General features: G+C 40.7%; 1 protein-coding gene across 8 annotated transcripts in view; it reads left to right on the plus strand.

The window, feature by feature from the left end:
• The window catches only part of SVIL (supervillin), a gene marked incomplete in the record, with an annotated part of 2930183 nt that overhangs the window by 374010 nt on the left and 2528231 nt on the right, over positions 1-27942 (plus strand). Inside the window, 1 exon segment of one of the 8 annotated variants that reach the window (XM_044066681.1) lies at positions 22268-22396. 8 annotated transcript variants of the gene reach the window in all.

Below are 27942 nucleotides of genomic sequence, written 5' to 3' on the forward strand. Positions count from 1 at the left end.
ACATGATGAAACCTTACCATGATAGAGAGGCCCTTGTGCTGAGCATTTGCAGTGGATTGCAGGAGGAGTCTGAAGGAGAGCTGGTGACTGATCTCCTCAGTGAGGCTCGGGCTGACACCTCAGGGGGAAGGGGTAGCAATATCCCAGCAGCTATCTCCTACACCCAGGTTCAAGAAATCTGAGCAGTGTTGCAGGAATTTGGGGAAATGTTCACTGGGAAACCAGGGTGCACCCACCTGGGGCAGCACCAGGTGGATTACAGGATCCCAAAGGCCTATTAGGCAGGCCCCTTATAGAGTGCCTGAGAGAGTCAAACAGATTCTGTGGGAAGAGGTATAAGAGATGTTGGAACTAGGGGTGATTCAAGAGTCCAACAGTCCCTGGGTCTCCCCAGTGGTGCTGGTGCCAAGGAAGGATGGCAGCACCAGGTTCTATGTGGACTACAGGAAATTAGTCACACAGAGTCAGATGCTTACCCCATGCCTAGGACAGATGAGGCCCTAGAGCAGCTGGGTGGGGCTAAGTATCTTACAACCATTGATCTTGCCAAGGGTTACTGGCAGGTGCCCTTGACTCCCAGTGCTAGAGAAAAGTCAGCCTTTTTGAATCCTTTTGACTGGTATGAGTTCACAAAGATGTCATTTGGGATGAAGAATGCCCCAGCAACTTTCCAGAGGCTGGTAGATCATATCCTAGCAGGAGCAAGGGGGTTTGCCCTTGCTTACCTAGATAATATTGCCATCTACAGCCATTCCTGGCCAGAGCACATTCAGCATGTCCAGGAGGTGCTGGGTAGACTACAGAGAGCAGGGTTGACCATTAAGCTGAGCAAATGCCAGGTGGTATGGCAGAGGTCTCCTACCTAGGACATAGAGTGGGGAGTGGAAGATAAGGCCAGTACCTGCCAAAGTGGAAGCCATTCAGGCATGGCCTGCACCTGTTACTAAAAAGCAGGTCAGGGCATTTTTAGGGACAGCAGGGTACTACATAAAGTTTGTTCCCAGTACTACGGCAGGGACGTGAAGCACTGGTTGGACAGAGGGTGCTGGAGATTTTAGCTTGCCCAGTAGGCTGAGATCTGGACCCTATAGCTGTGCTAGTGGGGAGTCTTATTAGGGACCTGGAGAGCAAGGGAGAGACCAGCCCCAGACTGACTGTGATCTTTGTGTGTTCTTAAGGGAAATTGCACTTTACTGTGTGTATTTGTTATCCTTTCCTCCTATATGAGACTCCCCTCACTGGTGTTAGTGGTGAGGATTGTGGCTCCTTGATTGCTGGGCCAAGGCACGGGCATCACATATGGCATTCTGCATTCTAACGATTCTGCTTGCAAAATTGCACATGAGGAAACTCCAGTGGTTCCAGAAAAAAAAAACTTGGGAACAGCAACCTCAACCCATGCAGGCCCCCCCCCCCCCCCCGTGCCTCTTCTCCTGTGCTTCAAAAAGGAGCTTCTTTAGAAAGACACCATCATACAGAATCCAGGGGCAGTCTTGTTACTACCAGAGACAGTTCAGAGATTACCTGAGGAGCACACACAGGACTCCTGAAAGGTGTAGGAAATCTGGACCCCAGCTCAAAGGAAACTTCACATAAACCAGAAAGAATTACTGGCAGAGTTTATAGTGATTAAAGCCTTTCAAAGCGACCTTAATCCAGGAACACTGCAGATTTGGACAGACAACACCACAGTCCTGTAGACATAAACAAGCAAAGAGGAACTTATCTGTTGTGCAGTCAGGCAATAAAGATTTGTTTTTTTCCACAAGAATTGCTACTAACACTCCGAATATCGTACATCCCGGGCTAGAACAACATAGCAGATTCTTTGACCAGGTAATTTCTGGACCCCCAACAGATGGGTGCAGAAGAGACTGATCTTCTTGGACCTTACCAATTAATGGGGACACTTTTTAGCACATATGTTTGCCTATTCCTAGAACAGGCAGCTACAAAGGTTTTATTCAAGAACCTGACAGAGAGGGACATAAAGGATGGATGCTTTCTCCTTCAAATGTACAGACCTCTTCCTGTATTTTTTCCTCCATTATCTCTGACCCCCCCCCAGGGTACTGATAAGCGAGATCAGACAGTCTGAGCATGATACTTATTGCTCTCTTCTGGCCATGGCAGCACTGGTTCTACCTCCTCTTGACTGTCATCAAAGGAAGATGCTACATTCTGCCACCGGTGACAGAGCTAGTAATCCAACTAAAGTGCGCTGTCCTAAATCCTCACTTGCCTATTCTCAAGCTAACAACATGATGGATTGAATTATAACCCCAAAAAATGCAAACTATTCAACTGAAGTGCTATCTGTCCTGAGAGAGGCAAGAAAACCTACTTACCAGTTAGTCACTCTTATCCAAATGGAAGCAGTTTTCTTCTTGGTGCTAGACCAGAAGTATCATGCTCCCCCATGCAAACATAAATCTAGTGTTGCCATATCTTTATGGGTTATTTCACCAAGGACTTTCTTATTCCAGTATCAAGGTGCATGCCTCCACCATCTCTGCCTACCTCCCTCTATTTATTCTCACCCCCAATTAACAGTTCCTAAAAGGGGTTATACATGTAAGTCCTCCCAGGAGAAACCCAGTCCCTTCTTGGAACTTAAACTATGTTCTAGGAAAAACTAACTTTGCCACCTTTTGAATCATCAGCTTTTGTTCCTTTAAAGATGCTCACATGGAAGACCACCCTGGCGATAGTGATCACCTCAGCTAGGAGGGTCTCAGAACAACAAGCAAAGAAACTTTTATGGTTTTCCACAGGGACAGGGTAGCCTTTAGAACTAACCTCTCCTTTATGTCCAAGGTAGTATTAAAACTCAACTTGAATCAAGTTATTCAACTGCCAGTGTTTCCAAACCTGCAAACTAAAGCTCAGGAAATCCTACATTCCCTGGATGTGAACTTAAAGATCACGTATTATCTGAACAGAGCAAAGCTCTCAAATAGAGCAGAATAACCACTAGTGGACTTTGTAGAAAGGAAAGAAGGTAGACTTGTCTCCAAACAGACTGTTTCAAAATGAATAGCCAGTTGCATTACTTTTTGTTCTCAGTTTGGTAAGGCACTACCAGTCCAGGTCAGAGCTCACTCCACAAGGCACACTGCAGCCACCACTGCCTTCCTTAAAGGTGTCTCTATCCATGCCATTTTGGAAGCTGCCACATAGACCTCTGTCCATACCTTCCTCAAGCACTACCATGTAGACAATGCCACTAGGGCTAAGGCAGGATTTGCTACTGCCATTCTACACAACTTACTTGTCTCAGGGACCACCATACAGCCTAACACTCAACCTGTAACTTTGGGAATCCTCCCAAGAATCAGTACTGCAACACTGACTGTAAAGAACGTAGTATGTTTGTGTTAAACTTACCATAGCTGTAGATGGCTGAGTAGATTAATGTTGCTATGCAAATACCCACCCTCCTACCCCTCTATCTGCTGACCTCTCTCCTATTCCTGGGGGAATTTCTGGCTGCTCTGTTATCCATCATTCCATCCCTTTACTCCTAGTTCATGGATAAAAATCTTTTATTGATTTAAAAAGAAAACTGTGAAAGGTTGTGCTGTCTTCAGGCATCAGACTGCATAACACAGCCTTGAAAAAAGACCTGAAGATGGTGTCAACAGACATCCCTCTATTTCCCTTGCATCCAGATGTCTGTCCTCAGATGTCCATTGGCTAGAGTTAATGTAAAGACTCCAGAAATCTGGCTGGCCGTGGGCTTCTGCATGGTAGGAAGACCTAAGAATCAGCACTGCAACATTGATATACTTGGCAAAACTGTAGATGTTGAGTAGAACGCAATTGTACTTTCTCCTCAAACATTCTTATGGCTGAAGTTGGTCTGAAGGTTTTCTTCCTTTTGACCTCAGCAACTAAACTAAGTGCACCCAGTACATTTAAGATTTGGATGGTGATTCTGCATGGGATTCATGACTATTCTACCACAGGTCACCTGGATCATGACAGACAACATCTTGCAAAACAGGTGTCTGGCATCTTCACAAGAAGTCATTTTTCATTCTAGATGTGCATTTTTTATACAATTTATTTTGCATCTGTTATGTTTGCCAGATATTGACTTTGTTGGCCAAAGCCTTACATAAGCGGGAGATAAACACTTTCCCCTACAAGGAGATAACTGGCTTCTAGTGAGCCCTTTGAGGAAATGCATGGTGACATCATTGGAGTGAATGTATCCATGTCTGAAGTCTGTGGGAGTAACCAGGAACTGGGGAAAGTCCTTTCTGACTCCCTTTTGAAAGGATTTATATTTACTGGCACAGAGCGGAAGGATTCCCTAATGTCTTTTATTCATGTCCATTGAGATGGTATAGTAACATGTGAACTTGGCAACCTCATAGGGACAAAATTGAGGGTTTAGGCTTAGACCCTCCTGTGCCTTTTGGATTTTATGACCAACATTGTTACTGATGCCATTTGTGCAAACCAAATATGCATTTGTTGCAGTGGACTTTGTGCGAGGAACTGTAGAGTTAAATGCTCACAAAGCTTCCATTTGCCAGCCTGTTATGGTCATCACAAGCATGGTGGATATTGCTCCTTAATGACCTAAGTTGGATTAGCAGTTGAGAAGCTAGAAGAGCCAAGCAGGAGTGGGTGGATGTGAGCAGCTTATGCTGACTCTGCCTTCCTTGGGTGAGGGAGATGATAGTTCTGGTCTGCTGACTGCTTGCAGGAGAGCAGAGGTTTACCTGGTGTGGTATGTGTACATGGTGATCTAAAGCCAGTGTCAGTCCTTATGATATATATATATACGTGTGTGTTTGTGATTGCATGCACATGTAGGAGGAAGGTATAGGATGCCCCTGCAGTGATTCAGGTGCTTATGTAACCTGTGGGGGTGGTGGTGTGGTATTAGGACCAGAACAACATTTTATCATTGTCAAGATGCTACTGAGAGCACTAACCAATGTTGTGGCTGCTTTTGTGATGATCTGTGCCATGAGGTTATTGCCAAGTTGTAGAAAAATTGAAGCTCCTGGATGTGTTGGTCTCTAAAATGGTGTCTGTCAGCATTAGAAGAGAAAGCTTTAACTTTTGTTGCCAAGCATCATTTGTTTTGAATACATGATTGTTGCTGTGCAGATACCTTACAGGAAAAGACATTTCACAAATCAATTTATCATTCTGGCATGAAGTCCTGAAAAGCATTGAAGTCTGTCTGTTTGGCAAGTAGGAATAAAGTCATGAGTGTGACCCAGACAACTGGAGTTTGATTACCTGCTTTAATGGTGAACAGGGTGGGGGCGGGCATAGGAGTAATACCATTCCACACGAAAGAGGGTGAAGTGGTTCCTGATAGGCTGGTATTCCACTTCTGGATGAAAGTGTACACAAGAAACCATTGACTTGCAGACACAGGCTTAGTATCCCATGTCCATCAGAGGTGTGTGTGTGTGTGGGAGTAAGCATCAGGGAAAAGGACACTCCAGTGATATGTGATAGCCAGTATGGGGCAGGGATGTGGCCTTTCGAAATGTTTGCCTTCCCCCCACAGAGGGCCTTGGTGTGATCTCATTGGCAGACCTGGGCATGTATAGCCACTTGTGACTAGTGAGCCCTTTGGTGGGTAGTTAGGTTCGTGAGGTGGATTTGATGACATATGGTTTATGGGCTTATTGTCGGGACAGTCTGCATGGTGGGACTGATAAGCCATTTGGTGGGTAGTTTGCTGTAACAGTCTAATGGTCAGCAAATTTCAAGAGACAAAGTATCTTCTTGGCTGCCTGAATGATGGCTGTTCCCCCTTCTGCTGGGAATACTAGTATGTGGGAATGAGTGGGCTCAAGTTCAGTAGGGCCTGGATTGATGGACAGCAGGTATGGGGGCAAAAAAGTATTTGGGGATAAAATGAATTAACAGACAAGCACTAAACTCAAACTAGCAACTTGTCTAAATTGCTTTAACTGTAGTGCAGGTAGCAAAATATGTAAGTTGTACATGTAAAATGCCTGCACTCAGGCTTTTCTATTCTCCCACTCCCTCTCCCTACTTGATTAATACAAATGACATCCTACTTTTGTCTTTTTCCCTGTAATACTTCAGCCTCAGTTCTCTTTACATGGCATAACTCTCAGCCAGCAGACTAAAAATAGCAATGATGGCCCTTGAATAGTAGGAACATCAGCTAAAAATCTGGACGTCTACTTAGCATAAAATTTGAATACCAAACTGTGCAGAAATCTTCCCGCTTACAGTAAGAATGAGAGATACTATTCAGAAACTTGTTTAAAATAGAGATTGACAAAAATTATAGAAAATGTAAGCACAATATCTGAAACGTAAATTGTGTATTGCAAAATTCTGCCACATTAAGGTCATTTTTTTTGCTTTAGAGAAAGGAACATGTAAGTTATGTCCTCATTCTTTAACTTATTGCCACAAGTATGTTAGTCATGTAGTGTGGTATTCTGTGTACTAGATAGCTTTAAATATCACAGGAAGGGGATTTAAATAAATAATTTGATAATGATAATAGGTAAAGAGCTGTATTAGTTGATGCATGTAGAAATAGCATTTGCATTTTTGTCATACCTAACTAAAATATTAGGTACTTCAATTTTACAGCGCCGGAATGGTGCAGACAATGTCTTGCATTTTAACTTATTTTAATGTACTTTGATGTTAACAGTTTTAGAGCTGCACTAGTTGATGTATGTGCAAATAGCATCTGTAATTTGCCATACCCAGTAAGAATGTTAGGTGATTCATTTTTGTAGTGCCCAAAAGTTTTAAGAAAATGTTTTGTATCTTTAATATATTGTAGTTTGAACAGGATGTGACATCATTATGTCTATGTCACATCCTTTATAAATGTTTGTGAATGTTTTTTAAAAAATTTGTATAACGGCCTGAAGAAGACCTTGTCGAAAGCGCTTGCCGGATGTTTTAATAAACCAATTCTTTTACTTTCACCTCGCTGAACGCTTGGATTATTGATTTTGTGTGATTCTCAAGTTATTGTTCGGTGGCGTTGACTGGTGTTGTTGGAAGTTCCTAACAGTGCTGAATAGCAATTAGTGACTTTTGTAGCTGATTTTTTGAACTCAAACAGTGTATGATGTTGTGCCTAGCAGGCAGCCACGTTGAATATTAACGGACTTTGTGTATCCAGATTTCTGCATCTCCGTGCAACAGCTTTGACTTGAACAATTGGACTTGGTATTATTTTGTGTGCGCACAGAGCTTGTTGTGAGTGTTTACTTGTCTCTGCATTGTGATTATTTTATATCACTCACACAAGCATAGCAGATAAAAATTTTGCAAGTTCTTCTATAGAACTACCTTACAAACCGGAAGTTATAATGAAATCCCAAATGTGTTCTGTTGATAACCACAGCAGGTTTGAGAATGCTGTTAAAGGTGAGATTAACCCTTTACTTAACTATAGTGTCCCAGTTGGGAATGATGAGAATGAAGGTATATTATATGATTATCAAGGGCTTGATACAATGTTACAAGAAATGGAAAGTGATTTTATGAGGTTAAAACGTCTCCAATTACAGAGACAACATTTTGAAGCCTGTATAGCACGTAAAATTCTTCCCAGGGGATTGAGGGTTTTAGAAATGCCCACTACTGGAACAGTATATACAGATTTATTATATTTATGGCAACAAATTAACTTAGAAACCAGCTATAAGTATATGGAACTATTAAACACGTACTTTTTGCCTATTGAAAATGCCCTAAGGGATAAAATTAAAGAACAACAACTGAGCTTATATACACTGTATCCAAAACAAATTTTAGATACTAGACTAGATAGGATGTTAGATGGTATATTCATTTTTGAGAAAAAACTATTACAACAAAAAAGAGATAAAATTAGGAGGGACACAAACGATTTCAAAAGTGGTAATGTCTTCACCTGGCCTAGGGTGGAGACTTCGGTCACTAGGCCAAAGGATGTTAGGGAACATATGCAAGATAAACCACCTATTACCAACAGTAATAAAAAGGATGTACTAGTAGTTACACCAAGGGATGGAGATCTGAATACATTAGATACACATGGTGGTAGTACTACAGTAAAGAGAAAAGAGGGTGAACTAGATCGCATGAAAAATAAAACTATAATAACAACAGCCCTGATACACCATGATAATAGAAATGATGTCAATGCATCACCAATTAGTAATGTACATGATATTTCTATTTTTGAGGAAGCAAATAGACGGATAGATATATGTGAACATATAGAGGATGACAACAACAGTATAAGTGGAGATAACATAAATAAGAGCTTGACCCCATGTACTATCACTAATGGAACTCCCAGTAAGAACAACTGCCCACCCCACCCTTTCCCTATTGCCAGTCAATGGAGAGGAGGGGGAGGGGCGAGAGGACGGTCCATAAGCAGGGGGAGACAGAAAAAGAGGCCAGCAGAACAAACTCAAACTGGACCTACATTAAAGAAGATCTGGCAAGGGAACAAAAATCCCTAGTATGGAATATATCTATGAGGAAATTGACTAAAGAAGAGCAATCTGTCCTAGAAAAAGGCTTAACTTTTATTCCATCTACTAGAAGCGACATTACTGATAGTGTTATAGATTTGAAACTATTTATTCATAACTTACAAATTAAATAAAATTTTTGTAACTCCATGGATATACAACATCCGTTCAGAAAACCTAGTACTTATGTTCCTAGTTACCATCCCCTCATAGAAGCGTACTCTCAACTTGTTGAACAAGACTTATACAAAAATGACCATGTTAATAGGAATAAGCGATGGGCAGGCAATTTAAAGCCAAACCAAAGGAAAGCACTTACAAGTTTAAAGAATGATAGAACAATTATGATAAGACCTGCTAATAAGGGTGGCCCAGTTGTTGTGATGGATATGGAATTTTATAAGCAACGGATGAAATCAATGTTAGATGATACCAGCTTCTATCAAAAAATTAATACTAACATAGTTGATAGGATTATATCTAATGTGTATACCAGTTTAGACGTTATGTTGAAGGAAGGCAAAATCAATGAGGAATTGTTTAAATATTTCACAGTTGAACATCCTACTATACCTACCATTCAAGGAATCCCCAAGATACATAAAGATGGTGAATGTCCCCCCATGAGCCCTATCGTTGCTGGCAAAGGGTGGATCACCGAGCCCATATCTTTATACTTGGAATCTTTACTAAGACCTATAGTTAACAAGTATGATTACATACTAAGGGATACGAAACTGTTTTTGATCAAATTGTATGAGAAAATGTTAGAAATCCAACATAAGCATGATATACATGATAGATTATTAGTCGCCTTTGACGTCCAGTCACTCTTCGCAGTGATCCCAAATCATGATGGACTCACCAGACTGAACAGACGGTTAATGAAGGATGGCACTTATTCTGCAGGTAGAATAGAGGTGATATGCAAGTTAATGGAAATAGTACTAACGAATAACATCTTCATTTTCAATGGTCAAATTTACATACAAAAGGATGGCGTAGCTATGGGCACCTCATGTGCCAATAGCTACGCCAACCTAATTATGGCTGATTGGGAGGATGTATCCCTATTTCAGCTTGATATATTTAGGAAATATGCTCTGTGCTATACCAGATTTGTTGATGACCTCTTTTTGATTTGGGGTGGTACAGAGGAGGAACTAAGTGGCTTGGAATTTGAAATGAACATGGCAACTGACTTTTTAAAATTTTCTATGACTAAATCTAGAGAAGTCATACCATACTTAGATGTGTACATAGAGAAGCTACCTGATGGTAGCCTGAACACAGGGGTATTTAGGAAAAAATGTTACAGAAACACATTACTCCACCGTAGTAGCATGCATCCAGGCCACATATTCAATAATATTATGAGGAGCCAAGTGATGAGAGCCTCTAGATTGAATTCTGATTATCCAGGATTTCTGAGTGAGTTAGATGACTTAAGGACTAAATTTTTAGACTGCTCATACACAGAAAAAGAAATTGAAGAAAATTTTAGTGGGATAGATACCCTAAGGGAAAGTAGAGCACATTGGTACTTTGCTATGCCACACGTTGACACATTGAGTTCAGGATATTTACCTGATAACAGTAATGAATACTTTCGAATCCCTATACATTTCACCCAAGACGTAAATAGTATTAAGTACATTTATAAGAAACATTGGGATATCTTATTGACAGATGCAGCCATTTCTAAGGTGATAGGTGATACCCCCAAATTTACATATAAAAATAAAATGAACCTTCATAAGATGTTATGTGGTCCAAATAGGATAGATAGAGGAGCACCTGTTAGTGATAATATCAACATAACTAAGAAATGTCATAAATGCAATCAATGCAAATATATAAAAGTCTAATGTTTTTACGCATCCAAGTACCAAACAAGAATATACATTTACGTCACCAGCCACATGTGATTCTGTACATGTTATATATTTGGCTACATGCGTACACTGTCCCATGCTCTAATAGGAAAGACAGATGGAAAACTAAAAGAGAGAATCAGGGAGCATGTATACAAAATTAAGGTGCAATGTTCATCCAATGCACTGGCCAAACATATCTCGAACACCTCGAATGAACACAGTTTTGTTTTTCAAGTAATAGATCTGAATAGACCTAGTAATAGAAGAGGGGATGTATGTAATAAAACAGAACAGACAGAGGTGAAATGGATTGTTAGACTGAGGGCTGATAGGAGCCCCGGCCTGAATGATAGGGTGATAGGGTATCAATCAAGCCCATACTCAAAGGCAAACCTATTCATTGAATCCACATCTTCAGTTTATATTCAGACCCTTTGACTACACTGTTCCAGCAGCACCCATTACATTCCTAGTAGCTTTGTCTACATTGTCTTTCCACTTACCCTATATCTCTTTCATATGATCATCTGTTCACTCATTTAGTCCCACCTCCTTACCTCCTATATTATGTTCCCAGCCCAATTTAAACTCAACTCACTCCCTGTCCCTTACCCCCCCCCTCCATATTTATAACAGTCATGTATTTGCAATAGTTACTGGATGTTTTAAGGTGAATAAGGACATCTGTTTTATGTATTTAGTTGTGTATACAACATTGGATTTAGTGCTTTGCATTTTTGACAACTAGTGAACCAGGACTTTTTAATGCAGCTACTGAGAACAAGACTTAAACTACAAATGTAGATCTTATGTATATTTTGTTTGATAATAGGTAAAGAGCTGTATTAGTTGATGCATGTAGAAATAGCGTTTGCATTTTGTCATACCTAACTAAAATATTAGGTACTTCAATTTTACAGCGCCAAAATGGTGCAGACAATGTCTTGCATTTTAACTTATTTTAATGTATTTTGATGTTAACAGTTTTAGAGCTGCACTAGTTGATGTATGTGCAAATAGCATCTGTAATTTGCCATACCCAGTAAGAATGTTAGGTGATTCATTTTTTGTAGTGCCCAAAAGTTTTAAGAAAATGTTTTGTATCTTTAATATATTGTAGTTTGAACAGGATGTGACATCATTATGTCTGTCACATCTTTTATAAATGTTTGTGAATGTTTTTTAAAAAATTTGTATAACGGCCTGAAGAAGACCTTGTCGAAAGCGCTTGCCGGATGTTTTAATAAACCAATTCTTTTACTTTCACCTCGCTGAACGCTTGGATTATTGATTTTGTGTGATTCTCAAGTTATTGTTCGGTGGAGTTGACTGGTGTTGTTGGAAGTTCCTAACAGTGCTGAATAGCAATTAGTGACTTTTGTAGCTGATTTTTTGAACTCAAACAGCGTATGATGTTGTGCCTAGCAGGCAGCCACGTTGAATATTAACGGACTTTGTGTATCCAGATTTCTGCATCTCCGTGCAACAGCTTTGACTTGAACAATTAGACTTGGTATTATTTTGTGTGTGCACGGAGCTTGTTGTGAGTGTTTACTTGTCTCTGCATTTAAATAAAAGAATGTTCCTTAAAAAAACAGGGACAGCGGAAAGGTCTGTTACCTAGAATTGTGTTGTACTGACATGTAAAACAAAGCAGTATTGTACCTCCTCTGCAAGCCAAGCAGTGTATTTACAACATATAAAAATTGATGTTGTACCCGTGGTACTACAGTGTTGAACTTCATAATTTGTAATGTTGAAAACTGTAGCTACTTATCTAAATGTACATTGTGTTGCAAATCATATTAAATCTGTAATTTGCTGTGCTTTCTGCACCTGAGTTGTAGCTGAAAAGGGTCAAAAGACTAACCCACCTACCTGGTCAGCAAACACAATGAATTAAAAAAAAAGGGGGGGGGGCATTGTTTACAGCTGTATCCTGATTGACATTTGCAAATCCTATAGCAGCCCTGCTCATCAGGCAGCACTATGCATATTGCACAGAAGGTTAAGATAAGTGCCCAGTGTGTACATCAGGCTTTATTTCTTGTCTTTTTTGAAGTGTGTTCTCACAGAAGAAATTAATTCTACATTGACAAATGTCAAAAAACAATCATACTTGCATTTACAATGAAGCAGCCAAACCTAATAGGGCAAGTAGAAATTTTGTATGTGCATTATCTTTTACTATGAGCAGCTGAGAAACAGTTGCTTTAGGAAACACAGTTCCCAGATTCCTGTAGCATATATCTGGTTTGGATAAAATCATGCACAGATGACTATTAATGGGGCTAGTTTTTGATGGAAGTATGTCATAGTCCTCATCACACCCAACTCTTCAGTATAGGTACAAAATCAAAATATTGTGCAACCAGTTAATTTTGAAGATCCGTCTCCACACAGATGAACTGGTCACTGTTCAGTTTAGTATATGAAGAAGTTTTAGTAGTATTTTTAATAGTGTTGAATTACCTGTCAGTGAGCCTTTTAGCACCTGTAAAACAGGTACTGCTATGTACTGCTTGGTATGTCACCAGCCTTCTGGTACAGAGGTGAAAACTCAAACTGTAGTTTAAAGGACCCTGATGAGGGAATGAAACGGATTCACTGATGCGCCTTGCCTTGAGACAGAAGACTGTGATCCACTTTCTGCTTAGCTAATTATTGTAGGGCAGAGGCCCCAAAAATAGGAAACCAGAGGAAATGTTTGAATTGATATCTGCATTAGAGCTGGGCATGTGTTTGCATGAGCTACCTTGACATCACCATATTCCCTGTACTGAGATGGAGTGAAAGAATGCCAAATGAGAAAAAGCCCTTTTCCCATCTGTTTGACGCTACCATGATTTGAGATTACTCTCTGCTTCCTGTGGAGACTGAAGGAGTACTAGGACGTGATAAATGTAAGTGATGGAAAAACAACTAAGTAATGGCCAGTCTTTTGGGTGATATTGTGTACTTATTGGCACTCACAGCTGGATGCATCTGTTTATATTTCTCATTAATGCCATATGCTGTCCTTCGTCCAACTGAAGTTTAAAATTTGCATTCTGTATTTGTGACTCTGTCAGTGTAAAGCATTCTGGATGTGTGGCTCTCTGTGTAAAAAAAATTATAAATTTTGTCATTTTAGGTGCAAACATTAAAAAAGCTACAGTGAAACTTTAAGCTTATGCATAGGTCCTAAAATTGCATGATCAAGCATATAAAAGGTGGAGCACAGCATACTTATTGTTAGAATGGCAGTTACTGTTTAGTTGTGTGTGTAAAATATATCCATTATTTTTGAGGTTGTAGTACCCAAGGGGCAGAGCTTTGTATTAATCTACTCAATAATATGATTTTCTAAAGCTGTTTACATTTCCCTTTGATTGCACAGTTGTTTTTAACAGTTTCCATTTTGCTTGTTTTTTTCCTCCTGTATAAAATTCTTGAAAATCTGGCTTAATTTGCTTAAATCTGTTTCTGCAACATGTAGTAAACTGTAGTAATCTAGTATAGAGGTTGTTTCAGAAATAGTAAAATACTTTCTAATTTCTTTACTTGGAAAACTCCTGTCAGTGTCTTAAAGTCCATTAAAGTTTACTGTTTTTGACTTAATGTGTTGTGGCATTCAATTGTATTTTATATTGCCAAAGCCTGACTAATTGTAACTCTGGGCTCATTCTGTTTTTTTTTCTGTGTGAGTAATGTAGCAAAAGTAAATGTCCATAATTCACACTCTAATGTTTAATGAAAAAACAAGCAGAATGTAATAAACTGCTTTGTTTTACTATGCTACATGACTGCTATGTCTTTGGTTGGCACATTTACATAGCTGTTGGGGTTGCTGTGTAACAGCTGCTTGTATCTCCTGTTTGGCTGTTGCATGTGTACCTTCTGTGCAGTTTGCCTGATCTCCCTGTTTATGTGGGGTTTTGCCATATGGTACTGTTTCCATAAACGTGTGCAGTAGGTGAACTGGCAGTCCTCCAAGTTTTCTGTAGATATGCATGCAGAGTATGAGTGAGTGTGTCGTCTTGTAAGTGGGATGGCGCTCTGCCCAGAGCTAATCTCTCTGTCTTGTACATACTAAGTGCCAGGGTAGGCTGTCACTCATCCATGAACGCTGCTTTGGATAAATCACGCACACACTAAAAGTGAAATTGTGGTAAAAATGTAGCAAAGCATAATACAGATGAAACTGTGTATTTTCACACAAACAATATAGGTAAAATTGTGATAAAAAATGTAGCAGAGCATTAATTCTTAGTACAATTTTTTATATGATTAGTATTCCTAAGCAGTGACTGCCTTGATCTTATTTATTTGGTCAACTTTGCTGAACAGTGAAATACTACTGTGGAGGACCCATTCTGAGAGGCAGCCTTAAGAGAAGACCTCTAATATATCATAGTAAATGTACGATCACATATGCAGTTCGTTCAGTCACATGACATTGAATAGAAGTACATAATGTGGTTAGTACAGCACATACACAAACAGTATTGGTTGCACATACAGAACCTGGTATATATTGATTTCAAATGTATTTAGAGATTCAGTTTCTTAAATGGCAGTGCTGGAAAAGCTGTTAGAATATATGAATCATAAAATTAAAGTAGCAGCATGAAGAGAAACATAGTGCAGACTAACACTTCATTGTTTACAAAATGTAACTAGTGAGGGTCTGGTGCATCATAAAATGCAGTGCCCAAGTGTACAGAGACTGAACATACATACATTGGAGATTCAGTGCTATGGTTTTCAGGGCCAGAATCTAAGGAATTGGAACTAACCAGTCCATACTAAACAGCTGCTAAACATACATTCAACCTGCCTACGTTGAAAATAGAAACAAAGGCCTCTTGAAAAGTAGGAACATCTAGCTAAAAATCTGGACATCTAATTAGCATAAAATCTGAATGCCAAATGGTACACCGCTCTTCCTGATGCTTCCATTAGGAATGTGGAATACCGCTCATAGACGTATGTTTCAAAAACGGGGAAGAGGCAAAAATGATTGAAAATGTAAGCATATGATCAGTAAGGCAGTATAAAATATGTAGACTTTAATGAACTGTATTGCAAAACTCTTCTATACAAGGTAATTTTTTTTGTCAGAGAGAGAGAGAGGTGTCCACTAGTATGTTGGTCTTTTAGTGTGGTTTTCTATGTACTAGACAGCTTCAAACATTACATGTGATGAGGGGGAGTCAGAAAGTTGTGTGAAGGGGTATTTCAAGCCTTAAAATAGTGACAAGCCCTCCCATAGGGATATCATGTGCAGGGGTAAGTTAGGCCTGAAAATAGGAATTTTCTTCCATCATAGGGATAGTTGAGAGGTCTGCTACTAAATTGATTAGGGACTGATTTAGAGACTTGGGTGGAAGCACTCCTTAAGTGCTGTGCTTGGGTTGTGTCTGCCTGAGCTGTTTGCATCTTGTGTGTATGCTTAAGATTCCATGGGTTTTCGAAGAATGAGAATGTAAGGGAAAATACCCCCCCCCCCCCCCAGTGTCTGTACCAAAATTCCTTATCTGGATAAATACCATCTAAGGCCTCCTCTGAAAATAGGCCACATGTAATGGGGACTAATCTCGTCAAAAAAAGTAAATAAAGTTAAGGAACCTTTTGAAAACTCTGGCTGTTGTTTTTCAATAGAAAATGCTCAAAACTGGCTCCACCTAGCCAAGCACTCTTCATGTGATACTTTTTGATTACACTCAGTCACTCCAACCACTTTTTTTCTGCCCCTCATTCCATTTGACAGTGCATTATTAATAGCTGTGTGTGTTTGAGATCTGGTAAGCATGCTTTACTAGAAAGTACTTAACAGTAGCTATGCATACTGACACGAAGATCAGAGGTTCGGTACACTGAAATATTACTTGCAGTAGCTGTCTGTATCACACAGCAGCATACAGCCTAGCTGTATGACAGCTGTTGTAGTGCTGGAGATTTTCCTGCAATCTGCCGGAGCATGTGGACTTGCACTGTGTTTTGCCCCATATCTCCACCCCCTCCCAACTTCCACGATAGACGTCCTGAAAAAAAAAGAAAAGTTATGCTGGTTTATCAGACTGTTTGAAGTTCAACATTAGATTGCTATTGCAGTAGACTAAGGTATTAGAGTTATGTCTTGACAAGGATATGACCAGTCAAGTCAGTCAGCTTTTTAAAGCTTAAGGGTATTTTCCATGTGCTTTAACTACAGAAGCTCAAGCAGAGCTCCATATAAAAGTAACTTAGAGAACCAAAAAGCTTCAGATATTTATTGCTACCCAAGTTCTCTCCTTTGGGCTTCATGGAACTGATGATCAGCTAGCAAAAGTTTTAGGGTTGGAAGGCAAGTTCCTGGGTGGGCAAAAACTTCCACTAATTAATTTCTCTGAGGAAAACTATTTTTTTCGGTTAATTTTCTGTTTTATGCTAGTAAACTTACTGGACTGTAATACTTTCAAGGTGGATTTTACCTTTATGAATTTTTACATGAACTTTGTGTTTAAATCTGTTGCTTGAACTTTTTGCATTCGTTCTGTTAGTATTTTAAGGGCAGGATTTGGTTCTTTTGGAAATTCATTTTTTTATCTCATAACCATGCTCTTTGCTGTCGAGATTTATACTTCAGGTCCTGCTGCCTATCTTTATTGCTTCCTTTGTGGCCGGACCTGTGGAGTAGGTATTGATCTCCTTGGTTCTTCCTTTTCCTATCAGCAAGAAGAGGAAAGTTGTTAGGGAGTCTTTGTACGTCAGACCACCTTCTTCTTTTCCTCGGCCAACTTCGCTGTGGCTGGAATTGGTTCCTCAGACCACTCATTTTCCCCTGGTCCATTAGATGTATCAGCTACAGCCATTAAGGACTGGGAGGGGGGTAGTCATGTCCTCTGTGACTTTAGGATTGCCCTCCTTGAGCAAGGGAAGAGCCACTCCTGTCTGTCTTAAGGGAAATGGTGGGTGATGGTATACTATATAAGTAGGAAAGGGAACCCGAGTCCTGGGAGTATGTACCTGCATTGGCTGTTTTTTTTCTGGAAAATGTCCAAGAAAAAGGAAGTGAGTAATAGGAAAAATACGGCTTTTCCTGTTATCTGTTTCTATGAAAAAGGAAGATTTGCGAAGGAATTCATTTATGCTTTTACTGTACCTGTTTTCTCTTCATAGGTAGGTACTAGGCTATCGACTCAAGGGCCTAAGGAAGCCTAGCCAACAAGTTCCCTGGCTTACGCCAATCCAAGAAAGTTAATTTCCTGTGCCCCCTGTCGAGCAGAGCCACAGAAATGATCCCCGGGGTGTATTTCCTATTTCCCATCCACTCATCAAGAATTTTCTTGAAGAGTGTTAATGAAGAACTTTGCTTGACATAGATGAGTAGCTTGTTCCAGAGTATGGGAAGTCTCTAGGACAGGAATCTATCGCTCCAGCATGTCCTGTTTATTGTGGTGACAAGGTTTAGGTCCCTAGAGTGTGTAGCTCAGAGGGATTGGGATTTCTTTAGGTGTAGCATGTCCAACAGCTCTGGGTTTGACATAGCTTTATATGTTAGGCAGAGATCACCTCTGAGTAGGTGGTATGCTACAGAGTAAAGCTGGAGTTTTTTGAGACTGTCAGTGTAGGGGCATCTGTTTGAGGCCAGTAATCCTGTTTGTGAGGTACTTCTGTGGCCTTTCCAGCTGCTGCAGATGTCTTGAGGTACATTCCAAAAGGGGCGTTGTACTCTAAAATGGGTCTGAGTGTCGAGTAGAGGGGAACAATGACCTCTCTCTTCCTGGATGGAGAGCCCTTTTGTGATGGTGTGCCACGTAGAAGGATTTCCTGACTACTGTGGCAATGTGATTATCAAAGAAAAGACTATTGTCCACCTGGGTCCCAAGGTCTCTTATCACACATTCAGCTTTAAGAAGACTACCGTCTATGTGGTAGTTCATGGGTACAGAGTTTTTACCAAAGGGGATAACAATGCACTTTTTGGCTTTGAGCTTGAGACCATGGCTCTGACACCAGGCGTCTGTCTTAGTGAGGCCTTTCTGTAGGATGCCCACATTATTTGGGGACTCTACTATAGCTCCTAGTTTGCAGTCATCTGTGAACCTCATTAGCCAGATGCCTTCTGTGTTAGCCTGTACTTCAGAGAAGTAGATACTAAACAGGAGAGGTCCCAGGACTGAACCATGTGGTACTCCACTTGTCACTGGTTTGAAGTCATATTTGGAGTCTGCAACTTTTACACTGTGGGTTCTGTCAGTGAGCCAGTTGGCAATCCATCTTGTGACACGGGGATTTATACCTAGTTTAGTGAGTTTAGCTATAATTCCAGAATGGGGGATGGTGTTGAAAGCCTTGGCAAGGTCAAGATAGGCTGTGTGAACCACCTTACCCTCTTCTACAGCTTTGGTGACTGCCTCAAAAAGGTTGACCAGGTTCAGGAGGCATAATTAGCCTGTCACAAACTCGAACTGGGTGGGGTCCAGAGTTTGGAGGTTACCACTGTCTTTGTGTATGAATTCCATGATGATAGATTCCATGGCCTTGCAGACCAGGCTCGTCAGGCTAATAGGGCGATAGTTCCCAGGATCAGTGGTGGCTCCCCCTTTGTGGAGTGGGATAACTGTTGCTGTGTGCCACTCAGTGGGCACAAAGCCTGACGTGAGGCTATGATTGAACATGGTGCTTAGGTGGGGAGCCAGTTAGTTCTGAAGTTCATGTAAAACACAGCCTGAGATGTTGTCTGGTCCCATGGATGCTGTGTTTTTGGCTTTAGAGAGTGCTGCTTTTACCTCTGTAGTTGTGATTACAGGGACTCTGCATTCTTCCTGTATAGATATGGGCCCTGTAGGGGGGTGAAGTTAGCACTGAACCTATCTGCCAGGATGTTGCCAGTATCAGTGGGTTCTGTAATTTTGTGCCATTGTGCTGTAACTCAGAGCAGATCTGGGTGTTGCCATTGAGATTCTTGACATCGCTATAGAATGCTTTGTGGTTGTCCTTAGAATGAGTGTCTATCTTGTTTCGTAGCTAGCTTTGGAGGATCTTATAAGGGATCTCGGCTTCTTACTGAGGCTGACCAGGGAGCTCCTCCACTCATGGGATTTTACTCTTTCTTGCAAGTCCGTGTCTTTCTGATGCTTGCTCTTCAGTCAGAAAAGAAGAGATTAGAAAGAGAATGTTGTGCTTCAGTTTTTCTTCACAAGCTAAAGATTTTCATTCTGAAGAAAGTTTTCCTTTAGATTTCCCTTATGAAAATGTATCTTTTTCTGAAACCTTATCTAAAATGAGCGAAGTTTTTCAATGCAACAGAATGAAATTCTTACTTTCCAGCAAATGTATCTGTTACACTTGGATATTCCATGGCCTGAAGCTGTCCCTCCTGTTTTAGAGAGTGGTTTCCTGACAGCTTGTGGTTTACCCGACAGTCAACCTTCTGCTCCTAATAAATCTGGTGGGTTATACAAGGTACTGCAGACCCAACAAATACTTGCTTTCCTTATTCTATAGGAGACCCTTTAGTGATTTTCTTATACAAAACTGCTTCTGCTAAAGAAATTACTATTGCTAATCCCATTTCCTCTGACAAGGATTGAAAAGTTTTTGACAAATTTGGGAAGAAAGCTGATTTTTCCGCCACTTTAACATTCAGAGCATAAAAATGTTACCTGTTAACCTTCCTTCTGAGGTGAAAAATCCTGTGAATGCCTTTCTTTTAATTTTAATTTCATGCAGTTAAGCATTCCATAAAGAGTTATTACTGTGTTGCTGATACCATCTCCAGAGGTGCTGCTTCTGGCTCAGTCATGAGAAGATTTGGTTGGTTATATTTTCAAAGTCTTCCTGAAAATTTTAAGACTGAAATGTTAAACTTACTCCTAGACAAGGAAGTTCTCTCTGGTCCTCCTTCAGATGAGGTTCTTAAAAGATTTGATGAAAGGAGAAAGATGATTGTAGGAATGACTTAACTGTTCCATCCTTTTTTTGTTTTTTTAAAGGTAAATAATTTTTCTTTCACCATAACTTCCTGTTTTAAAAAACAATTTAAGCAGCAAGGTGCCACTAACAAGATTTTAAAAAAGCATTGGCAAAGAGGCTCCAAAAAGGAGAGAGTCTCTCAAAATCAAGGACAGTTCAAACGGTCAGAATGAACATTTGGCTTTTCATGGCCCTGACCTCAACCCTGGCAATATCCCCCTTGTCTTCCTTGTGGCACAGATTATTTCAGACAAATGAATACTGAAAGTCATTCAGTAGGGTCACACTCATCAGTGGGAGTCCTTCCCCCCCTTCTGCTCAGGAGATTCTTCCATGTCCAGTAAACAAAGTATCCCTGTTTCCTCAGGGGGTCATAGAACCTCTGCCTTCTGGCAAGATGGGGTAAAGTATTTTACTCATGGATTTTTCAGGTACCAAAGGAAGTAGTCTGTCTCCTTTCTCATTTTTGTCCAGATCCAAAAGTTTAAAATGTTATCCTTTCAGACCTTGTTACCTCTTGTTCCTTACTTACTTTCTTGGTAAAGGCAGATTTAAAATATGCCTGCCATCACAGCCCCATAGGTTCATAGGTGTGTAATAGGCTAATGGCCCTGGAGCCTTTACAAGCCTAGCTCATAGGATTAACCTGGCATCGTGCCATCCAGCCTTAATTCCCAGTACCTCTGTCGAGTAGAGCCACTGGAGTGATCCCTGGGATGAATTTTCTATTTCCCATCCTCTCATCAAAATTTCTGTTGGAGGGCCATTGAGGTGCTCTGCTTGACATGTATGGAAAGTCTATTCCAGAGCATGGGCAGTCTCTGGGTTATGAACCTGTCCCTCCAGCATGTTCTGTTGATTGTGGTAATGAGGTTGAGGTCTCTGGAGCATGTGGTGTGGAGGGATTGGGATTTTTAGATGTAGCATTTCCAACTGCTGAGCGTTATCCTTGGTCTACGAGTGTGTAGAACAACTCCTGTAAGTACAAACTGCTAATGCTTTAACAATCAAACTGTTGAACTGATGCTATGGCTTGTAAATAATAATATGATATTGTAGTGATGTTACGATGGATTTATCTCAGCCTTATATGCTAATGTTACTTGAGTGTTGTAAAGAAAACGTTTGCACACTGTGCTTTCAACTGATGTTGCTTGAGCCTGATGCCACCAAACAACTGAGTAGCTCATGTTAAAACTAGTAGCATTCAAACAGCAAATGGTTTTATTAGGCTGTGCATGTCTTTTGAGTACACTCACAATTGAATAATGCATATAGAACCTTTAACTGCTGATTTGCTCAGTCATTTGTCATTTTTCACATAGTTCCTGTGCTCCCCTGCTAGGGGATCTAGACATGTCTTACATTTCCTGTGCTTCCCAGCTAGAAGAACTAGGGATTATCGTGTAATTGTGCTTATGCATGGCTAAACTATTATAGAGCTGAGGTTAAGCAGTATTGCAGTATTTCTACATTGTACTTGTACTCTGGGCATACTGCAAGTGCGAGTGACTGTATATGCTGTAGAGCTAATAGTTTAGCGGCAAAGCATAAACATGGTCCACTTACTCGGGGCTTGTTTTCCCGCTAAGGCAGATCTCTGCACTGATAGAAGTTTGTATATCAGCTAGCATCTAACTTCTGACTGCCTAAAACACCCTTAACGCCCATAGTTACACAGCAATCAGATATTAAACACAAAGGTCTCTGCAATGGGGATGTATTTAGCTTTGTAGAAGCATTGTCTGAAGAGTGTTTAGCATATAAGTGTTAGCCTGCATGTGAATAAGCTCCTAACATACTATAGTGTCTGCCATGTAAAAGCGATAAAAGGTTTTATAATACTCCAGCATAATTAAAGGATTACAGTCTACATTGTATTTTGTTGTGACTCTTTTTACCCAATGTGGCTTCTGACCTAACTCCCATCCTCTTGTCTTATAGCCCCTAACGGAACCACCCTGCAGGTTTCAACTGGCCACTGATATTACTCTTCAATTTGGACCCAAGGTGTTAACCCATTATTTGAACGCCGACTGTACAACCACCCTGAATCAAAAAGAAACCACCCAAGTATGTGGACTAGTGTAACTGTAACAGATAAAGCTGCTGTTTCAAACGCAGTGCATTTGTCTAAAAGGACTTAGCGATCCTAAAGATAGTGATAGTTTGCTTATTGGATTGTTTGCACTAGTCACTACGAGCTTGACAAGAATGTTAAAATGCCAGCAGCCCCAGCCCTGCTCTTTTCTGGTCCTTCTCTTCACAGTATACTGTCCACTTTTCCACTTATTTCCCTCCATCTATCCTACTCTTCCTTGGTCTTGTTGTGCACTGTTAACACTTGGGACACTACCAGTTAATTCTACCCTACTTATCTAGCACATACTACCCCTATCACTCTCTCCCAAAACCCCATTTCACTCTTGATGGTCTGCTTCTCTGCTGTAACAAACCCCTGTTTCACCTCACACGAACTACTCCTGTAAAAGTCCTTATTGTTGACTTAACTGGCTGACTTTCCCTGCCAACAGCTCCAGAATCCTTACCATAGCTAGATACTCTTACTGATAGTTTTTTTTTCTCTGCTCTGAACAAGGTGGTAATGAAACCTGATAAAGGGGGTGGGGTAGTGTTGATGTTTTTAATTGATTATGAAACTAGGATGTTTGAAATATTGAACGATGAAGAAAAGTACAGTATAGCTTCTAAGAATGAAATTAACATTGCATGAACTAAAATTGAGTTGTTTAAAAGACCATTTATTTCAAGGGGCACTGGACAAAATTTTGTATAACTTTTTGCATGTGGAAAAACCTAGTATACCAATGATATTTGGAATACCCAAGACTCACAAAAGCATTGAAAATCCAGTTTTTAGGGCTATAGTGTCAAGTGCTGGTTTTATAACTGAACCTTAGGCTGTATTTGTGGACCACCACCTAAAAAAATTACTGGAATCTTTGAAACACATTACTAAAGATTCTTGGGATTTTCTACAGTATATTCCTGAGGACAAGTTTAGTGCAACAGTGTATTTGGTGAAGATAGATGTGGTGGAATTATTCCCCAGTATCCCTCGTAATATAGGGTTGGAGTGGTTTCAGGAGGTGGTATTAGAAGCAAAATATCGGGAAACCAGTGTCAATTTGATAACTGAATTTATGGAGATAATTCTTAAAAATAACTGTGTATTTCAGTGGTGAATACTATAAACAAGAACGAGACATTGCTATGGGGGCGGCTTGTGCCCCCTTATATGCCAATTTGCTGCTATATTTCTAGGAAAGAAAGTACATCATAGAGACTGAATGGTACAGGAGTATTTGTTACACAAGGTTTTTAGATGTCATTTGCTTGCTTTGGCAGGGGTCAGTGGATGAACTGACATCTTTTCTGACTTGAATCAACAGGACAACCAATTTTTTTTAAGATTTACACATACTGTATCCCTAAAGAAAATTGATAACTTGGATATAACATTATTCAAGGAGTTGGTGAATAATTGTTTCCATTCTAAGATATTCAGGAAACACGTTCTCAAATTCATATTTGCACTAGGATAGTGGTCATCCTAACTTTCAAAAGAAGGCCACGGTGAAGGGGCAAGTTGATCAGAGCCTCGAGAATGTGTAGTGAACTGTCAGTGTTCCACAACGAATTGGAATTTATTAGGAAACTGTTCATAGGTTCATAGATTAGTACTAGGCTAACTGCCCTTGCGAGCCATTTTAAGCTTAGCCAATTATCCCTTGTGAGACTCAAACCCTGCACTTTGTTTGCAAGGTAAACACCTTCACCATTAGGCCACCCTCTGTTTATACAGAGAGAGAATATCCACCAAGTTTGGTGGACAGTTTAATAGATGAAGTGATTCGGGAGAGAGATGTTAAATATAGTCCATTATTGGGAAAAGGTTGCAGTTTGGAGATCAAACAGAACGTAACTCAGGTAGAATATTAGACTGCCTTTGTTCATACTTATTCCACCACTTCCACAGAAATAGAAGGGATTATTATGAGAGACTGGGGAATTTTGAAAGTACATGAGGAAAAGTACAGTTTTGTACCTACCATAAATGTAGATGTCCGATAGGTATGCATCTGCAGTCATCACATATGGGTTGTCCTGCCTCAGGCAGCCCTTCGGTCGGCCGGATTCCAAAGTATGGGTCCGGCGTCGGCTGATGTCACCCCTTCCCCGACGTCATAGCACCTGGGGTATAAAAGCGTCAGCCGACGCCATCTTCCTCAGTTTTTCTTGCCCCAGATGCCAGGTGCCCTCTAGGAAGGCTAAATTTGGAGAAATGCAATAAAAATCCAAACATCTGCAAAAAAAAAAAAATATATATATATATATATATATATATATATATATATATATATATATATATATATATATATATATATGTAAAAACAAATACACCATAATAGATCCCCCCCAGCTAGCTAATAGAGGGGTAAGCACCCTAGGAATACCACAGAGGGGAAGGAGGGAGGGTAAACCTGACTGCAGATGCATACCTATCGGACATCTACATTTATGGTAGGTACAAAACTGTACTATGTCCTTCAAGGATGCATCTGCAGTCATCACATATGGGTAGAATACCATAGCCAATCTGGGGGTGGAGGAACTAGGAAAAGGATGGTGTAGCTAAGATAACCCTGCAAGACAGCCGTAGCAAAGCCTGCCCTGGATCTGGAATATAAAGGTAAATTGTAATGCTTGGCAAATGTATGCACGGAGCTCCATGTGGCAGCTTCTAAAATGTCCTTTGTAGCCACCCCTCTTAAGAAGGCTGTGGAGGTGTCTGTGGCTCTCGTAGAATGAGGTCTAATGTTAGCTGGTACAGACTTTCCATGAAATGAGTAATAAAAGTGAATGCAATTTCCTATCCATTTTGAAATAGTCTGTTTGGAAATTGCTTTTCCTTGAGTACCAGCAGCATATGCTACCAGCAGCTGGTCAGTTTTTCTGAAACCTTTAGTTCTGTCCAAGTAGTAGCGCAACTGTCTGTGAATGTCCAGGGTGTGCAGCAGTTTCTCCCCTTTATTTTGTGGATTTGGGAAGAAGGTAGGCAAGTGAATGGCTTGATTCAATGAAACCCTGGATACCACCTTTGGCATAAAAGTAGGATTAGTTCTTAATGAAACTCTGTCCTGGTGAAAAATAATAAATGGCTGAACTGCCATCAGGGCCTGCAATTCCGAAACCCTTCTTGCTGAGGTTATTGCCAGAAGGAAGGCAGTCTTCCATGAAAGGTACTGTAGATCTGCATTTGCTGCTGGTTCAAATGGAGGCAGTGTTAGTTTTTCCAACACGTAGTTAAGGTCCCAAGCAGGTAGAGGTGGTTTTCGAGGAGGTTTGATGTTTTTGATTCCTCTGAGAAACTTAGGAGAGGATGAGAAAAGACAAGTGGGTCAGTATTGTACTCTGCTGAAATTGCTGAAGCATGAATCTTAATAGAAGAGTAAGACAGACCATTGTGAAACATTTCTGTCAAATATTCCAGGATATGTGCCATGTTCATCACTTTCGCATCTAGGCCCTTTGTGGTGTTCCAGATGAGAAATCTTTTCCATTTTGCTGAATATGCCTTTCTTGTGGAAGGGCGGCGAGCTTCCATAATAATATCCTTCACTCTCTGGGATATTTTATCCTGAGGAGGAGTCAAGGTATTCTCCACGCTGTTAGTTGCAATGTTTTCAGGTTGGAATGTAGAGTTTTGTATCTAGAAGTGGCCATAGAGGTAGAGGCCATGGTTTCGTACGTGACATGCTCCTTAGCAGTGGGTACCAGTGCTGTCTTGGCCAGTCTGGAGCTATCAGAATCACTTTTGGCTGCTCTGCCCTGATCTTCAGTGACACCTTGGTCATTAATGGGATAGGCGGAAATGCATACACTGTCAGATTTCTCCAGCTGAAAGAGAGGGCGTCCACTTTCCATGCTTGTGGGTGGTATGTCCTTGAGCAGAATTTCTTCAGTTGATGATTGTGGGGGGAAGCAAATAGATCTATGTCCGGGCTCCCCCAAGATTGTGTTATCTGTTGGAAGACGTCTGGGTGCAGCATCCATTCGTGCGCATCCATGATATTTCTGCTTAAGCTTTCCGCCAGTGTATTGTCTTTCCCTGGCACAAACTGAGCTTGTAGTTGTATATTGAGTTTCAAGGAAAGATCCCATAGATTCATTGCCAGTCTGCAAAGAGGGTAGGAATGGGTACCTCCTTGCTTGTTTATGTACCACATAACTGTGGTGTTGTCTGTCCTTATTAGTAGGTGGCCTTGATGGAGAAAGAGTTTGAAGGCCTCGATTGCATGTATCACTGCTAGCATTTCTTTTTGATTTATGTGCATGCGCAGCTCCTTTCGTGACCATTGTCCTTGGATACCTCTGCCCTCCATGTGTGCTCCCCAACCTAGGTCTGAGGCGTCCGTTGTAATAGTTTGGGAGGTTTTTGGCTTTGTGAAGGGCAACCCTCTGTTGGGCTGGCTGGCCTGAGCCCACCACAGAAATTCCTTGTGAAGGCATAGAATGAGTGGGATTAAAGTTTCCCAACTGTGACTGTGCTGAGTCCATAAACTCCTTAGGTACCACTGTAGTTTTCTCATATGTAGCCTTGCTTGTGGAACCAAAAGAATACAGGATGCCATGTAACCCAGGGCCTGCAGGATTTTCCTTGCAGTCAGCTGAGTTTGTCTTGTCAGATTCTTGAAGTAATCCGGTAGCTGACTTTGTTTTTCTTCTGTGAGATAAGCCATTTGGGTGGTTGTATCTAGATCCGCACCCAGAACGGTTATTCTTTGGGATGGAACAAGTCTTGATTTGTGCATGTTGACTGTATATCCCAAGGCCTGTAGAAGATTGATGGCATAATTTAAATCCTTTATCAAAGTTTGTTGGTTGTCCGCTTGTATAAGGCAGTCGTCCAGATATGGGTAGATTTGAATCCCCTGAAGTCTGCAGTGTGATATTACTGATGCCAGGCAATTTCGTGAATACTCTGGGCGCAGTAGATAAGCCAAAGGGCAATGCTGAGAATTGATAATGCTCTGACCCTGCAAGAAATCTGAGGTGTCTTCTGCAACTTTGTCTGATAGGGACATGCAGGTATGCCTCCTTGAGGTCTAGAGTCACCAGCCAAGACCCCTTGCTCAGCATGGGAAGGAGTTGCTGTAGAGTCAGCATTTTGAATTTTGGCACAATGAGATAAGTATTCAGTGCGAACAAGTAGAGAATTGGTCTCCATTGAGGCTCTTTTCTTGGAACAAGGAATAGCCTGGAGTAAAATCCTTGGCCTTGTTCTGAAATAGGAACTTTTTCTATGGCTTTCATTTGTAGTAAGTTTGAGATTTGCTTCAAAGCCTTTGCCCTTTGATTTGGTGGCAGACCTGGCATGCCTTTTCTTTTTGGCAATGTGTGGAAATGGAACCTGTATCCGTTGTCTATTATTTGGAGTGTCCATTTGTCTCTTGTAATGCTGTGCCAATTTTTTTGAGAATAAAGAAAGCTTTCCGCCCAAGGGTGCTTCTAATTGAGCCCTGGTTGGCGGAGTCGAAGCAAAGTCATTGAGATTGTCCTTGTGCAGCAGTTGCAGGTCCTGAACTGCCTGTCTG

This window comes from Protopterus annectens, chromosome 3.part1 (assembly GCF_019279795.1).
Source record: "Protopterus annectens isolate FY-2018-M chromosome 3.part1, PAN1.0, whole genome shotgun sequence".
NCBI classification, from domain to species: Eukaryota; Metazoa; Chordata; order Ceratodontiformes; family Protopteridae; genus Protopterus; species Protopterus annectens.